General features: G+C 30.1%; 1 pseudogene; it reads right to left on the bottom strand.

Annotated features, from left to right (window-relative positions):
• Positions 1-3171: 3171 nt before the first annotated feature.
• Positions 3172-4839, bottom strand: LOC114074478 (annotated as a pseudogene).
• Positions 4840-5417: the final 578 nt, after the last annotated feature.

The raw sequence follows: 5417 nt of genomic DNA, 5'->3' as shown, positions 1-5417 counted from the left end.
GATATTCTAAGCATTATGGTGGACCCATTATGTATTTGAAAGGCTGTGTTAGCCAATAGAATAATAATTTAGTGCATGGAAGGGACTATGCCAAATAAAGTGGTGTACAACCGCCATGACTCATATTAGTTGATTTACTTAATAACGACGAATGATGTTGGATTTAGTATATATGTGCACATTGAATTGAAATGTTTATTAAATTATTAAGTAAATGATATTACGTGTGCCTAGTGGGAGAATGTTAGTTTTATGATCCACGTGTGTTAGTTTTTATGGCTCACATCAATATTGTTTTTTGTTTAATATTTAATTATTAACTAAATTCTAATTCTAATTTGATAAGTGGAGAAGTTACTTATATGTGTGGAGAAGTGGAAAAGTGCGGAAGTTACTTAGAAATTTCCAACTGCCCATTAAGTCTTCCACTTTATCCATTACCTCTTCCAACTATCCATTGAGTGGGGAATTACATGGTAGTTCTAAAACTGCCCATTATCTCCACTACTCACCATGATGGAAAGGTGGGAATGATGTTAAACACACTTATTTCAAGGGTCTTCTCTCTGCCATAAAGTTATGGCTTATCCATCAAAACTATGCATAAAGTACAAGGCAAGAGAGGATAACAACTTCTAAAAGAACGAAAAGAAAAAGACTTGCGCTCAATTCAAGTAAAGATTCTTGTAAATCACTATGGTTGATTCGGGTATGAATTCTTAATTTAATTATCATAGTAATAGATTTATGTGAAAATCATATAGTTCTACGATCATGAATAATTGATAGGATTTATAAATGTATAGATTGTTTATGTTTTCACAATCATTAAAATTCTTACAGATGATTCATTAAATACTTCAGGGTACTATTTCAGTCCTTGTTCTAGAACTTTCACATGAAATTATAAGAAACAAGATATTGTGGCTTAATTCACTGTCGAAGTTGAGTAAGTGGCAGTTATAACAATAATAAATAGCATTGTGGCTGAAGAAATATTTGATTGATCTGCATATGAAACTGGAAGGAAGCATTAATATTGAAGTGTTCGTAGACAACCAAACAATAATAGCTGTTGTGTTTCATGATAAAACTAACTAAGCACTTCAACATCAAGTTTTTCTTCTTAAGAGAAATGCAAAAGGATGAAAAAATAACTCTTTAATACCACAAGATGGAATAACAATTGACTAATATATTCACTAAGGCTTTACCGATCAGTAAGTTTGAGCTTCTCATACAAAAATAGAATTTGTGGTTTTCAAATGAAAAAAAGAGCTTAGAAATTTGCTTTTGAACTATTGTAAAAACTATTTTACAGTTTCAGTTTTGAATAAAACTTAATCAATTCGTTGTTAGCCACTCATTTCTACTTTTAAGAGTTAATTTAGTATTTTAAGAGTTAATTTAGTAAATTTGGTAGGATGGTATATTCAACTATTTTTGTTTTATTCCAAATTTTAAAAATAGTAGTGGTAGACATCAATGAAAATGTTCTTCTATTGCTATACTATTTCTCTGTTTTAAGATATACTTTTATTTTTAAAAGGGAAAAGGGCAAAAAATACCCTCAAACTATAGAAGAAGGTCTAAAAATATCCTTCATCCATCTATTGGGTTAAAAATACCCCTCTATTCATCTTTTTGACTCATTTTTTCCCTTTAAAACTAACAACCATTTCTTTATTTTATTTTTTAAAATTATTTATTTTGTGTTATTTCTTATTGGGTAAAATAAAAAATCTCACCCCACCAAAGTTAATGATATGGCAAACAAGATGACCTAAAAACTACATATTAGCAAATAAAAAAAGGGTTAAGATCTTGATAATGAGAGGAAATAAAGATCCAACAAGATACCAACTTTCCGATAACTAAATTTTATTTTTAAAAAGCTTATACTTACTAAAGTCATAAAAATTGATTTTTTTTGTTGGTTTTTGAAAACATATATATTGACGGAATAGATGAAGATTGGACATTGACCCGTTCATCTTGTTTCTCTGTTTAATCTTACCCTAAATTCCTCTGTCTCTAGGATAAATTGAAACTAAATAGCGATTTTGGTGTGGCTACAGGTGAATCTTGTCATAAACTTATGTGATAACCATGCATATTCGGTAATGTGCTGATGGGAATGATGGTAGATATATGGTAATCAATGGAGTATTAATTAATGGTGATATATATATTGCAAGCTGCACAATGTTAAGTGATAAAATTTTCTCTGAGTATCTCCATTTATTTCGACAATGGAGATAATCCGACATTGATTCCGGCAATATAGTTTTAACAATCATTTAAATATTTTAACTTTCATAACACTACTAAATATAAATGTGAAACAAATAAGTATAATTTTTTGATAAAAATTAGTTACTGAAAAAGATTTGAATCTTTCAGTTCACTTTTATCTTATATCCATTTCAAGTTCTTAGCCCTTTTTCATTTTCATCTGATTTGCATTTGGTGAGGGTGAGGTTTTTTTTTATTCTACCAATAATAAAATAACACGTAATAAACCATTTTTTTTAAAATAAAAATAAAGAAATGGCTGTTAGTTTTAAGGGCAAAATGAGTCATAAAGATGGATGTAGGGGTATTTTTAACCCAAAAGATGGATGAAGGGTATTTTTTAAAATCTTTTTGTATAGTTTAAGGATATTTTTGACCCTTTTCCCTTTTTAAAATTACCAACAGGCTGCATGTGTGCAGTATGTTAGATTCAGAGGAGAAGTTATGTGTACAACCAAAAAAAGAAAGAAAAAAAGAGAGAGAGAGAGCGCCCCCATAAGGTGGTTAAGATGATAGTCCAAGAGGTTGTGTTTGGAGGGTCTACCAAAGGAGAATAAGTAGGGACCTAGCAAGAATGAATTTCTACCCCTGAAATGAATTGAAATTCATGTCAATTCCTTATCGTAGTTTTGTATATCAACAGGCCCGTGGAATGAGTTGACTTCCGAAATTAAATAAGATTGGGGATATAAAAAGAAAGGGATTCTAAATGATTCCTATTGCTAGATAAAATGTTAGTATAACTTTGTCTACCTTGCACAGTTTAAACACTTTTAGTAATAAGCTAATTTTACTTTTAAAATACAAAAGATACTTTTCAAAACAAATTTATTTTTAAAAATTTGGTCAAATAAGTTGTAAGATAAACAAATTAAAATAGAAAAAGTAATAGATTTAATATTTATAGGATTGATGTTACATGTTAAAAAACATCTCATACAAACACATTCATTTTAATAATTATGGTGTTGGGGCGTGCACTATTTTTAACTATTTCATTGAGTACATGCTAGCAACATAACTTGCGTATCATTTATTTTTTCCGCAAGCATAAACAAATATTGAAGAACTTGATGGTATTGCCCATGGATAGGTATTGTGTGACATGGTTTATATATATGTCGAATAAATGATGAATTATGGAGTTCCCAAAATGAGAAGCCAACATAACCTCAGTTACAGCTCTTATAGTCTTAACTACTAACTTGGCAATATCCTCAAAAGGTTTGTCAATGGAAGGCATATCACTCTCAAATGTTTCAAGTTTTTCAAGACTAAATGATCCTTCCATTTGTATGATCTTCTTTATCTCTTCTTCATATGGTGCATAAGAAGGAATGTTAAATGAATCAATTTCATCCTCTTTGATCTTGCCCTGCTTCCATTTAAACAAAAAAAGAAAAATGTGTTAGTTGAGTGAGGACGTGAGAATGCGAGAAGCGGAGCCTTAATTAGGAGTTAGGGGGTTTTATATCAAATTTGTTAGGGCTCACAAGTTANGCTAAATGAAGAAGTGAGTTTGTTAGTAAATCCATCAAACAACAAGAATCATAGCTTCTTGGATCTGGATTGCTCCTGCCAACATACACAAGGACCATATGCCCTCCACTCATTACTTCTTGAGAACGAAAGCATAGAAAGCTTGAAAAATCCTTGTTGAATTGATTGGAATATGCTTCCACTACTTGTGGAGGACTTGATTGTGATATGAGTATACTTTTTTTGTTACAGTAGTCCAACCCTTTTGGAACCTACTAATTAATTAATAAATTAATAGTATATATTATGAAACAAATTAATTAAATACAAAAAGCTGATTATTATTTACATACCTGAGAAAGCCAATGGAGACTATAAGAAGAATGAATAAAGTTCAAGGTGTTTGAAGGAAAAAGCCTTTGATAAAAAGAACCAGCAACTCCTGCTATGTAACAATTATTCCCATATTTTTCAAGAAATGATGGAATTGATTTGAAGACATTATTGAAATCATTATCTGGAAGATCATTCAAATACACTTGAAATTCTGGTGGTTCAAACTTGTTCTGTTTGCACAAATTATCAACTGTATCAATCACATTGCTCATACATAAAAGTGTATTTCCTCCTGAAGAACAACCCAAATCTGCTACTCTCAAACACTTTGGAAAAATACCGACATTCTTCAACATATTTTTTACACATTCTTCTAATAAAGGTTTTGATTTTTCTATCACTCTTCTCTGAAAATTAATACAAACACGACAAATCACTCACTAATATTATCGATATTATTATTATTATTATTTGAGTTCAACATTTTTATTTGAAATTTAAAATCAAAATGTCCTGCGATGCATGTGGAAAATTGAAATAAAAGAAAAGAAACACTAGTATAACAGAGCAAGCATAGAGATTAATTCGTACATATTAAGGATTGAATGAATACACTTTTTTGGCTTTGGTTGAACTTACCTGAAGGATTGAATTATTGGCATAACTGCATTCTGAATCTCCTGCAGTCATTGGTAAACTTTTTTCGAGTACCATTGCTTCTACTTTTTCTTTTTCCCTTTACAATATAATTAATAATTAAGTTGCTTAGTTTATCCGGATATGGATTTATCATGTCCATTAGTTTGCAACTGAAAAGTTGGCAACTCATCTAACATTTGTATGTATGTTGTCAATTCATGTCATCCATCGATCAGTTTCTTCTTGGCTAGGTTATTTTTTCTTCTACCAAATCTATTTAATTTGAAACCTCTTCTTCATCAACCAATTAAATGTACTCTTTTTGGGTAAAAAAAAATTAATTAACTAGAGATCAACAAGTATATATGTATGCGTAACCAGGTTTACAAATTCGGTTCAACAGTTTGAAGGAATTCATGTCTAGTCATGTAATGGAGAAAAATAGCTACATATATACTCTAGCTAACAATTAAAACACTAACAAAACGATCTCAAAAAATAATTAGTTTGTGAATTGGAAGGTGAATCCTACTGTACAAATAGCATGTTAATGTAACTCTTTCTTAATTATTTTGTGTTGAACAGGTGCATCTTGTATACCATTTATAAATCCAAAAAGGACATCAATTTATATGTTAAATGTTCAGTTTAATAAGATTTGTATTACA

This window comes from Solanum pennellii, chromosome 10, assembly GCF_001406875.1.
Source record: "Solanum pennellii chromosome 10, SPENNV200".
Taxonomy (NCBI): domain Eukaryota; kingdom Viridiplantae; phylum Streptophyta; class Magnoliopsida; order Solanales; family Solanaceae; genus Solanum; species Solanum pennellii.
Note: the sequence above shows the minus strand (reverse complement) of the source record. Positions and strands in the feature narration are given on the sequence as shown.